The sequence below is a fragment of the Hylobates moloch genome, unplaced genomic scaffold (genome assembly GCF_009828535.3).
Source record: "Hylobates moloch isolate HMO894 unplaced genomic scaffold, HMol_V3 SCAFFOLD_21, whole genome shotgun sequence".
Lineage (NCBI taxonomy): Eukaryota > Metazoa > Chordata > Mammalia > Primates > Hylobatidae > Hylobates > Hylobates moloch.
This window is the reverse complement of record NW_026652296.1, coordinates 11,612,325-11,625,008: the sequence shown is the minus strand read 5'-3', so window position 1 is coordinate 11,625,008 and position 12,684 is coordinate 11,612,325. Positions and strand designations below refer to the sequence as shown.

Sequence of the window (12,684 nt, the reverse complement as noted above, 5' to 3'; positions counted from 1 at the left end):
CACTTTGGGAGGCCGAGGCGGGCGGATCACGAGGTCAGGAGATCGAGACCACGGTGAGACCCCGTCTCTACTAAAAATACAAAAAAAATTAGCCGGGCGTGGTGGCGGGCGCCTGTAGTCCCAGCTACTCGGAGAGGCTGAGGCAGGAGAATGGCGTGAACCCGGGAGGCGGAGCTTGCAGTGAGCCGAGATCGCGCCACTGCACTCCAGCCTGGGTGACAGAGAGAGACTCTGTCTCAAAAAAAAAAAAAAAAAAAAAAAAGAAACACTTCCTAAAAGAGATTTTCATTATTAATTTTCATCCTAGAAAACCCATCACACCATGCTAAAGTGAAAAACAATTTACCTCTATAGCCTAAAAAACTATAAGCCTTATTTTCTTTTCTAGTTTTAAAACTTTATCAAGCTTCCATCTCTCCTTCTCTAGGAGACATTCTCAAAAATAAAATTCAAGCACATATATTTGTAAACAGTTTTTAATCTAAACTTATACAAACATAGAAAACTTTTAACGCAATAAAAATGAATACTTGTTCATGATCTGCTGGAGACTTTTAAAAGTAGTACTGTGTGACATTTTCTTGACTATGAAGGGGCTTGGTTCAACATAATGGTTAACAGGCTTTTCCTTTCAGAAAAGGGAAACTGTAATCTGTAACCATGTGCCATCCACCTAGAAACACGACTGCATTTACCACCATCTTCATGCAAAACAGACCAGTGCCAAGACTCAGTTTCTAAGAAACCACCCTTGCTGCTAAGTAGCAACCAATAATGTTAAATCAGATCAAACTTCTGAGTTGTAGCTTTCAATTCCACTTCCAGCTCTTGGCAACCCACTCCCCTGTGCCTCAGTTTCCCCAAAACACTTTATAATAGGATATTTGACAAAGCCTCACTTGTAGCAATCACAGAGCCAAAACACTAAAGGAATCTTGAGACGGCCAAGCACGGTGGCTCACGCCTGTAATCCCAACACTTTGGGAGGCCAAGGTGGGTGGATCACCTCACGTCAGGAGTTCGAGACCAGCCTGACCAACACGGTGAAACCCCGTCTCTACTAAAAATACAAAATTAGCCAGGTGTGGTGGCACATGCCTGTAATCCCAGCTACTTGGGAGGCTGAGGCAGGAGAACTGCTTGAACCCGGGAGGCCGAGGTAAGCCAACATGGCGCCACTGCACTCCAGCCAGGGCAACAAGAGCGAAACTCTGTTTCAGAAAAAGAAAGAAAGAAAGAAAAGAAAAGCATTATACAAATCCAGTGTGGTGAGTTTAAAACCATTCACTGAGCTTTGTACAACTTCGATAATTTCCTTATGCTTCCATTTCCTCATTCTCAAAGAAAGTAGGTTAACTTGTCTACTAATTACTACCTCAGAGATATGGTACAGCAATGTGCTTTCAGCTTTTAGAGGGAAAGTGTTAAAAGCAGGAAGCAGTGTTAACCCACATAGTGTATTTTGCATTGCCCTGACAAAAGACCAGAAAATCTTGAACACTCTTAGAAAACTCCTTTTTTATCTGAATGCTCACAAGCTGCTAGTGGTCAAAGAAGCTTGATTCATAACCCTATCTTACAATAGAAAACAATGCTAAATTCGTTCTACGAGTTTGAAAATCATGTTTAACATAAACAATCTGAGAAATCAAAGGGTTTTTTTAAAAAAAGCAAACTACAAAAGATACTATGACCAAGAAGCTTATTGAGCCAGTCATGTTTAATGACAGCTTCAGTCATCAATTCTCATGTCTCTATATTTAAAGAACACAGGCTTTGCATTCTTGCCAATAACTTTTCCTGTACTTACTTTCTAATTAAATCAAGAGTAAAGATGAAATTCAAACTGCATAAAATTTATTTTGTTTCTCTAATATTACAGCCAGAAGTAAAAATCATTCTCCACACAACTCATTAAAGAATTCAAAAGTACCACTGATTATCAACAGGCCAGAAATTATAAAGCCAAATTATATGTACCTTTTTTAAAAAGAGGGCGTTCCAGGAACAATGTTGTTTTTGTTCAGTTCTGAGAGGTTAAGTGGTTAATAAACTCTGGAAAATAAAAAATAATAATTTAGTAGGGTAGGTCTTTTTTCTGAAACTGAAGACATACTGCTCAAGTTTTGGGGAAACCTATAATTTACAAGTAGGGAAGACTGAAGGCATGATGTCATGGTTTGAGGCAGCATGCAGTACAGTCTTCAAAAGACACAAGCGGCCAGACGTGGTGGCTCATGGCCTGTAATCCCAACACTTTGGGAAGCCGAGGCGGGTGGATCACCTGAGACCAGGAGTTCGAGACCAGCCTGGCCAACATGATGAAACCCCATCTCTACTAAAAATACAAAAACTAGGCTGGGCATGGTGGCTCATGCCTGTAATCCCAGCACTTTGGGAGGCCGAGGTGGGAGATTACGAGGTCAAGAGATTGAGACCATCCTGGCCAACATGGGGAAAACCCATCTCTACTACAAATACAGAAATTAGCTGGGCGTGATGGCATACCGGTAGTCCCAGCTACTTGGCAGGCTGGAGCAGGAGAATCGCTTGCACCTGGGAGGCGGAGGTTGCAGTGACACAGGATCGCGGCACTGCACTCCAGCCTGGCAAAAGAGCGAGACTCCGTCTCAAAGAAAATAAATAAATAATACAAAAATTAGCCAGGCATGGTGGCGCAGGCCTGTAATCCCAGCTACTTGGGAGGCTGTGGCACAAAAATGGCTTGAATGCGGGAGGCAGAGGTTGCAGCGAGCCAAGATCGCACCACTGCACTCCAGCCTGGGCCACAGAGTGAGACTCTTTTGAAAAAAAAAAAAAGACATGATTGCCTGGAAGCTGGGTGAAGAATATTTTGCATAGACACATTTATAAGAGACAGCAGAACTTTCCTTTTCCAGTCCCAATTATTTCCTGATGAGAGTAATGTGAATATCTCATAATGTTTAAGTTTCGTTTATTCCGTTTTTTTTTTTGAGATAGAGTCTCACTCTGTCCCCCAGGATGGAGTGCAGCGGCGTGACGTCGGCTCCCTGCAACCTCCGCCTCCTGGGTTCAAGCAATTCTCCTGCCTCAGACTCCTGAGTAGCTGGGGTTACAAGTGCCTGCTACTACGCCCGGTTAATTTTTTTATTTTTTATTTTTTTTTAGTAGAAACAGCGGGGTTTTGCCAAGTTGGCCAGGCTGGTCTCGAACACCTGACCTCTGGTGATCCACCCACCTCAGCCTCCCAAAGTGCTAGGATTACAGGCATGAGCCACCACACCCAGCCTCATAATGCTTTTTAAAAGGAAATGTACATTACAAATTGTCCAATCACATAAGACTGCTTTTCAAACCTGTGTTTTCTTTCCCTTTATACCTACCACTTTATTCATAAATGTCGTTGGCATATGCTTGGTGACCCAAATACAATTTCATGGAAAATTTTACCAAAAGGCACTGGGTACATAAATAGTAGCATATTAAATTGCAGAATATGAAAAAAGCACATTATCTCTAATAAGTCCAAATCATAATCATTTTTAGAAGTTAACTTTACATGACAGAATTTGAGTTTAATTCTCAAATTCTGCGGTCTGATTTATCTAGAGATCCCTCAACTTAAATGGTAGTCGTCAGTAGTAACACAGAATTTCTTACCTTGAGATGCTTTTATACATTCTTACAACACTAAGTGTTTTTGCTTGTTTCAGTTTCTCACTGCTACTATGGCTTAACAGGCAATAAAAAATTGCCGTTCACTGTCTAACTGATTCCAGAAATAAATCATGAGCTCTAGTTTATTTTCTGGTATTTTAACAGCTCAGGTTCTTTTCGTAGATAGTATATTATACTAACAACTTTCCAGTCTAGAGTCCAGTTGTTCTAATATCTCAGCTATTCAAAGACTGGCATGAATGGGAACTGAAAAAGGCCTCTGAGCAGCCCGAATACCTAAGACCTTCTAACATAGCCCATGCCTTTTACCAATAGGGGCCTCACCCAAGCCAAGCTTTTCTATGTTGAACAATTATTGTAAGTTTGGGTGCCTAGTTTTTGTTTTGTTTCCAAATCCCCTATCCCCTATTCTGAGAAACAGAATGTCTATTTTTTTTTTTTTTTTTTGAGAGGGGGTCTTGCTCCGTTCCCAGGCTGGAGTGCAATGGCGTGATCTCCGCTCACTGCAACCTCCGCCTCCCGGGTTCAAGCGATTCTCCTGCCTCAGCCTCCCAAGTAGCTGGGATTACAGGTGCGTGCCACCATGCCTGGCTAATTTTTTGTATTTTTAGTAGAGACGGGGTCTCAATGTGTTAGCCAGGCTGGTCTCGATCTCCTGACCTCGTGATCTGCCCACCTCAGCCTCCCAGAGTACTGGGATTACAGGTGTGAGCCACCACACCTGGCCCAAGGTGTCTAGTTTTCTAGCCCAAAGCAGAAGCAAAAAATAAAGGCCTGGTGTGATGGCTCATGCTTGTAACCCCAGCACTTTGGGAGGCCGAGGCAGGTGGATTGCTTGAGCTCAGGTGTTTGAGACTAGCCTGGGCAACATGGCAAGACCCTGTCTCTATTAAAATAAAATTAAAAATGTAAGGGCCAGGCGCAGTGACTCATGCCTATAATCCCAGCACTTTGGGAGGCCGAGGCTGGCAAATCACGAAGTCAGGAGATCGAGACCATCCTGGCTAACACGGTGAAACCCCGTCTCTACTACAAATACAAAATAATTAGCAGGGCATGGTGGCGGGCGCCTGTAGTCTCAGCTACTCGGGAGGCTGAGGCAGGAGACTGGCATGAATCCAGGAGGCGGAGCTTGCAGTGAGCCGAGATCACGCCACTGCACTCCAGCCTGGACGACAGTGAGACTCTGTCTCAAAAACAAAAACAAAAAAAATTAAAACACACACACAAAAAGCTAAATATAAGAACGGAAAAAGGAGCTGTTAGAGTCAGACATAAAGACGATACTAAAAAATAGCCATCATCAACTTAACAAAGAAGAGAGAGAGAGAGGAGAAATACAGCAGTCATTTGGATCTCAAATACTTTTACACAGTGATAGCTGAGATTCATACAAACATTCACATTTTGGCCAGGTGTGGTGGCTCATGCCTGTAATCCCAACACTTTGGGAGGCCAAGACAGAACTGCTTGAGCCTAGGAGTTCAAGGCCAGCCTAGGAAACAGAGGGAGACTCCATCTCTACAAAAAATTTTAAAACTAGCTAGGCATGATGGCATGCACCTGTAGTCTCAGCTACTTGGAAGGCTGAGATGGGAGGACTGCTTGAGACCAGAAGGTTGAGGCTGCAGTGAGCCCTGAGCGCACCACTGCACTCCAGCCTAAGCAATGAAGCGAGACTCCATCTCAAAAAACCAACAAAAATTCACATTTCCATATGCAAATCTATTTTTTGAAATCCTCCAATTTCAAAAGATAATCCAAAGCCATCATGATCATTATCAATATATCTATATAGTGCACACTTACCACTGCAATTTTCCCCAGTCAAGAATGCATACTAAGCCAGGCACGGTGGCTCACTCCTGTAATCCCAGCACTTTGGGAGGCCAAGAAGGGCCAATCACCTGAAGTCAGGAGTTCGAGGCTAGGCTGGCCAACATGGTGAAATCCCATCTCTACTAAAAATACAAAAATTAGGCCAGCGCGGTGACTCACGCCTGTAATCCCAACACTTTGGGAGGCCAAGGCAGGTGGATCACCTGAGGTCAGGAGTTCAAGACCAGCCTGGCTAACATGGTGAAACAGTCTCTACTAAAAATAAAAAAAATTAGTCTGGCATGGTGGTGCATGCCTGTAATTCCAGCCACTTGGGAGGCTGAGGCTGAACAATCATTTGAACCTGGGAGGCAGAGGTTGCAGTGAATTGAGATTGGGTCACTGCACTCCAGCCTGGGTAACAGAGCAAGACTCTGCCTCAAAAATAAAATAAAATAAAAATATAAAAATTAGCCAGGCATGGCCGGGCATGGTGGCTCACGCCTGTAACCCCAGAACTTTGGGAGGCTGAGGCGAGTGGATCACAAGGTCAGGAGATCAAAGCCATTCCTGGCTAACACGGTGAAACACCGTCTCTACTAAAAATAAAAAAATTTAAAAAAATATAGCCGGGCATGGTGGCGGGCACCTGTAGTCCCAGCTACTCCAGAGGCCGAGGCAGGAGAATGGCGTGAACCCGGGAGGCAGAGCTTGCAATGAGTCGAGATCGCGCCACTGCACTCCAGCCTGGGCGACAGAGCAAGACCCTGTCTCAAAAAAAAAAAAAAAAAAAAATTAGGCATGGTGGTACGCGCCTGTAATCTCAGCTTCTCGGGAGGCTGAGGTGAGAAAACCGCTTGAACCTGGGAGGTGGAGGTTGCAGTGAGCCGAGATCACGCCACTGCACTCCAGCCTGGGCAACAGAGCAAGACTCCGTCTCAAAGGGAAAAAAAAAGCCAACTAGAATGCAAGAGGGTGAATTAAATTCACTACTTCATTCATTCAACAAATAATTATTCAACACCTATTTGCAGGCACTATTCTAGGCACTGGGAAAAGGTATGCACAATAAGATACAGTCACTGTTGTCATGGAATTCACATTTGTAAACCCAACACAAATTTTTAAATAAATAACTCACAGTAGCCCTTCAGTAGTAACAACTTATTTACAACACACAGCACAGGCCGGGCGTGGTGGCTTACACCTGTAATCCTAGCACTTTGGGAGGCCGAGGCAGGCAGATCACGAGGTCAGATCGAGACCATCCTGGCTAACACAGTGAAACCACGTCTCTACTAAAAAATACAAAAAATTGAAGGCCGGGCGCGGTGGCTCACGCTTGTAATCCCAGCACTTTGGGAGGCCGAGGCGGGCGGATCACGAGGTCAGGAGATCGAGACCACGGTGAAACCCCGTCTCTACTAAAAATACAAAAAAAATTAGCCGGACGTGGTGGTGGGTGCCTGTAGTCCCAGCTACTCGGAGAGGCTGAGGCAGAATGGTGCGAACCCAGGAGGCGAAGCTTACAGTGAGCCGAGATTGAGCCACTGCACTCCAGCCTGGGTGACACAGCGAGACTCCGTCTCAAAAAAAAAAAAAAAAAAAAAATACAAAAAATTAGCCAGGCGTGGTGGTGGGCGCCTGTAGTCCCAGCTACTCGGGAGGCTGAGGCAGGAGAATTGCCTGAATCTGGGAGGCAGAGCTTGCAGTGAGCCGAGATTGCGCCACTGCACTCCAGCCTAGGCGACAGAGTAAAACTGTCTCAAAGAAAAAAAAAAAATACACAGCACCTCATAACTGAAAAAGACACATAAAAATGTAAAAGATGGCTGGGTATGGCAGCCCATGCCTATAATCCCAACACTTTGGTAGGCTAAGGTGGGAGGACAGAGCCCAGGAGTTTGAGACCAGGCTGGGCAACATACTGAGACTCTGTCTCTACAAAAAATTTTTAAAAAGTGGCCACATGTAGCCGGGCACAGTGGCTCAGGCCTGTAATCCCAGCACTTTGGGAGGCCGAGGCGGGCGGATCACGAGGTCAGGAGATCGAGACCATCCTGGCTAACATGGTGAAACCCCGTCTCTACTAAAAATACAAAAAATTAGCCGGGCATGTTGGCGGGCGCCTGTAGTCCCAGCTACTCGGGAGGCTGAGGCAGGAGAATGGCGTGAACCCAGGAGGCGGAGCTTGCAGTGAGCCGAGATCGCGCCACTGCACTCCAGCCTGGGGGACAGAGCAAGACCCTGTCTCAAAAAAAAAAAAAAAAAAAAAAGCCACATGTGGCTGGGCGCGGGGGCTCACGCCTATAATCCCAGCACTTTGGCAGGCCAAGACGGGTGGATCAGGAGGTCAGGAATTCAAGACAAGCCTGGCCAACATGGTGAAACCCCATCTCTACTAAAAATACAAAAATTAGCTGGGTGTGGTGGTGCGTGCCTGTAATCCCAGCTACTTGGGAGGCTGAGGCAGGAGAATCGCTTGAACCCAGGAGGAGCAGGTTGCTGTGAGCCGAGACCACGCCACTGCACTCCAGCCTGGCAACAGAGCGAGACTCTGTCTCGAAAAAAAAAAGTAGCCAGATGTGGTGGCACACGCACCTTGGTCCCAGCTACCTGGGAGGCTGAGGTGGGAGGACTGCTTGAACCCAGGAGGTGGAGGCTGCAATGAAGGGTGATTGTCCCAGTGCACTCCAGCCTAGATGACAGAGTGAGACCCTGTCTCAAAATCAAACAAACAACAACAACAACAAAATACGTAAAAGACCCTTTTATTGTACACTGATTTAGGATAAGGGCAAACCAGCTGTTGGGTATGATGTAAAAAAAAACTCTCAACTGGGGATCTGAGTTTGGGTTGCAACTCTGCCATACAGCAGAACAACCCTAAGCAAGTTACATCTGTAGGCCGCACTCTTTTAATATGTAAAATGGGGTTATGCCTGTAATCCCAGCACTTTGGGAAGCTGAGGCAGAAGGATCACTTGAGGCCAGAATTTCCAGACCAGCCTGGGCAACACAGAGAGACCCCCATCTCTACAACAATTTAAAAATTAGCCAGGTGTGGTGGCATGTGCTTGTAGTCTCAACTACTTGGGAGGCTGATGTGGGAGAATTGCTTGAGCCCATGAGACTGAGGCTACAGTGAGCTATGATCGTACCACGGCACTCTAGTCTGGGGTGATGAAAAAAAAAAAAAATGGTATACCACCACAGTTTTTTTTTGTTTTTTTTTTTAGACAGAGTCTCGCTCTGTCACCCAGGCTGAAGTGCAGTGGCACAATCTCCACTCACTGCAACCTCCACCTCCTGGATTCAAGCAATTCTCCTGCCCCAGCCTCCTACAAAGCTGGGATTACAGGCGCCCACCACCACACCTGGCTGATTTTTGTATTTTTAGTAGAGACAGTTTCGCCATGTTGGCCAAGCTAGTCTTCAACTCCTGACCTCAAGTGATCCACCTGTTGGCCTCCCAAAGTGCTGGTACTACAGGCATGAGCCACCGCACTCAGCCTACCACAATTTCATATGATTAATAAAACAGTAATCATATGATTCTTGAGTGGATTAACTAGTAATGTAGGCGAAATGCTTGTAAACTATGACATGCCGGCCGGGTGTGGTGACTCATGCCTGTAATCCCAGCACTTTTAGAGGCCGAGGCGGGTGGATCACAAGGTCAGGAGTTCAAAATCAGCCTGGCCAACATGGTGAAACCCTATCTCTACTAAAAATACAAAAATTAGCCGGGCGTGGTGGTGCGCACCTATAATCCCAGCTACTCAGGCGGTTGAGGCAGGAGAATCACTTGAACCTGGGAGGCAGAGGTGGCAGTGAGCTGAGATCACGCCACTGCACTCCAGCCTGAGCGACAAGAGCGAAAGTCCATCTCAAAAAAAAAAAAGAAGATAGCCAGGCGCGGTGGCTCACGCTTGTAATCCCAGAACTTTGGGAGGCCGAGGCGGGCAGATCACGAGGTCAGGAGATAGAGACCACGGTGAAAAAATTAGCCGGGCGTGGTGGCGGGCGCCGGTAGTCCCAGCTACTCAGAGAGGCTGAGGCAGGAGAATGGCGTGAACCCGGGAGGCGGAGCTTGCAGTGAGCCGAGATTGCGCCACTGCACTCCAGCCTGGGCGACAGAGCGAGACTCCGTCTCAAAAAAAAAAAAAAAAAAGAAGATAAAAAGTAGCAAATTATAGAAAGTCCCTCATGCAAAAGAAAGCTTATTTCACTTTTATTCTTTTTTATGTTTGGTGCTTGAATAAATTCTCAACTAAAAGGAAAATTACTATATAGAAGTAGTCACTTGCTAAACATTACAGGTTGCAAAGGTTTACTCAATGACAAACCAAAAGGAAACTTATTTGCCTAACTATATTTGACTGTCATCTAGGTAAAGGGTCATGGAGCTTTCATGAGCAGGTTGGTTCAATTGTGCAACAAGGAAAATAAGCTTCCAAGCATAATTAGACTTATCATTACATATAAATTGTTCTTTCTGACACAGGAAAGGACTGCCCAGCATTCTGCATAAAATCACAATGGCTTCAGCAGACAATGGCCCTATTTGTATCGGGGTGGAATCTGCAAGGGTAGAAAATTCATGCCTCAGTTAATTGTAATCTATAGAAGGCATGGACTTCAAAACAGCAAAGATAGGAGAGAATCAGACAAGATCGAGTTAGATCCTAAAGCTCATCTCTGAAGGGAGCTAATACAGGAACAACATAAGCAGCATTATTTGCTCACTTCATCCCAAGGGATATTTCCAACACCTATTAGTGATTAGTGAGACATGCTATGTCATTACAGACTACAGGGTAGCCTCAGTTGAGGTTAAACACAAAATGGAACTTCAGACACCATCTCACTAAAAGCTCAAATCCAAAGGCAGATTTAATTTCATTGATCCAGCCTTTCAAGACTAGCCATAAGAGAAGACTACTGCTCAGGTGGAATACCAAAGAAGCTTCTGATTCAGATCACCATTTCAAAGAAAAGTAAAACAAAATTGCTCAGGAAGCCGTTCAATTCCAAACAGGAAGCTGCATTAAATACTCCCAACAGTATCAGCCACAAAAGGTATGTTAGAAAGGGCTAGGAAGCAAAGAGGACAACCAGCACCTATCCTATAAAGTTAATTGGAAGCTTAGTTAACTCATTTTCACTAAAGCAGAATGTTAAAATTCAGAAGAAATGAATTTTTTTTTAGCAACAACCTGGACTATAGTTCTTTTTTTTTTTTTTTTTTTCTGGATACAGAGTCTTGCTCTGTTGCCCAGGCAGGAGTGCAGTGGCACAATATCAGGACACTGCAACCTCCGCCTCCTGGGTTCAAGCCATTCTCCTGCCTCAGCCTCCCGAGTAGCTGGGATTACAGGCACGCACCGCTACACCCAGCTAATTTTTGTATTTTTAGTAGAGACAGCGTTTCACCACGTTGGCCAGGCTGGTCTCGAACTCCTAACCTCAGGTGATGCGCTTGCCTTGGCCTCCCAAAGTGATGGAATTACAGGCGTGGGCCACCGTGCCGGCAATTTTTAATAAACTTGATGACACATTATAGTAGTAATTTAGCAGCTGGCCTCCTTTAACACAAGGGTTAATAAGACAGCCCCTCCTCACACACAAACCTGTGGATCAGCTTTAAGTTTTAGCTTAATTTGACATAACAAATAAAAGTAAACTGAAAAGCTATTTCAAGGGTCCATTTAAAAGACTATTACTTAACCAGACTTTCTTTCAAATTGATCTAAGGTTCTAATGAGTAAAATTCATCCTAGCTGCTGTGGTGGGGAGAGTCAGGGGAGGGCCACCAGTAACAAGCATAATCAATTATCCTAAACAAAAAGCACCTAAGCATAATTTAGAGACAAAGCATGGTTCAGTGGAAAGAGCACTGACTTTGGAGCCAGACCAGCCTGTGCTCTAGAATACTTGGTGCCTCAGGACTCTGAGCCAGTTATCTGGCCTCTCAGAAGCGCGTCAGTATCCTCAGCAATTATTATGACCTTTACACTGCAAAGATGTTTGTATCAGAAATACAACATAAAGGGTCTAAGAAACCCTTTTCTTTTTTTTCTTTTTTTTTCCATAATTTTTTTTTTTTTATACTTTAGGGTTTTAGGGTACATGTGCACAATGTGCAGGTTTGTTACATATGTATCCATGTGCCATGTTGATTTCCTGCACCCATTAACTCGTCATTTAGCATTAGGTGTATCTCCTAATGCTGTCCCTCCCCCCTCCCCCCACCCCACAACAGTCCCCGGAGTGTGATGTTCCCCTTCCTGTGTCCATGAGTTCTCATTGTTCAATTCCCACCTATGAGTGAGAACATGCGGTGTTTGGTTTTTTGTCCTTGCGATAGTTTACTGAGAATGATGTTTTCCAGTTTCATCCATGTCCCTACAAAGGACACGAACTCATCATTTTTTATGGCTGCATAGTATTCCATGGTGTATATGTGCCACATTTTCTTAATCCAGTCTATTGTTGTTGGACATTTGGGTTGGTTCCAACTCTTTGCTATTGTGAATAGTGCTGCAATAAACATACGTGTGCATGTGTCTTTATAGCAGCATGATTTATAGTCCTTTGGGTATATACCCAGTAATGGGATGGCTGGGTCAAATGGTATTTCTAGTTCGAGATCCCTGAGGAATCGCCACACTGACTTCCACAATGGTTGAACTAGTTTACAGTCCCACCAACAGTGTAAAAGTGTTCCTATTTCTCCACATCCTCTCCAGCACCTGTTGTTTCCTGATTTTTTAAAACCCTTTTCTTTGGTTCAAGGAAAGAGCTAAATGAACTGCAACTTTTATATTATTAGGTAAATTCAACCTGACCTTTTAATTCCTTTTCTGCATAAAATAACTTTCACCCTGTAATTCTAACCTGGCACATGGTAAGAGCTCAATAGCAGCAAATATTATTATCCAGCAAATTCACTAAACCTGTCCTTATACATAAACAACTATAAAACTTACAGCGACACTCCACTTGTAAAAAATGTTAAATGGGATCAGAGAATATGCTGACTAAAACCAACCCACTCACTGAGCAACCAGTTCTGTAGCTACATCAAGCACAGGGGCAAGGCCGGGCACAGTGGCTCAAGCCTGTAATCCCGGCACTTTGCGAGGCTGAGGCGGGCGGATTGTCTGAGCTCAGGAGTTCGAGACCAGCCTAGGCAACATGGCA

General features: G+C 44.7%; 1 protein-coding gene across 7 annotated transcripts in view; it reads right to left on the bottom strand.

The window, feature by feature from the left end:
• The window catches only part of STAU1 (staufen double-stranded RNA binding protein 1), an 80,687-nt gene that overhangs the window by 60,555 nt on the left and 7,448 nt on the right, over nt 1–12,684 (bottom strand). For 4 of the 7 annotated variants that reach the window (XM_032142273.2, XM_032142275.2, XM_058432775.1 and 1 more), the window contains exon 2: nt 1,981–2,055. The exons of the other annotated variants lie outside the window; for them this stretch is intronic. The gene's annotated coding sequence lies outside the window, so the exon portion shown is untranslated. The remainder of the gene's footprint in view (nt 1–1,980; nt 2,056–12,684) is intronic. 7 annotated transcript variants of the gene reach the window in all.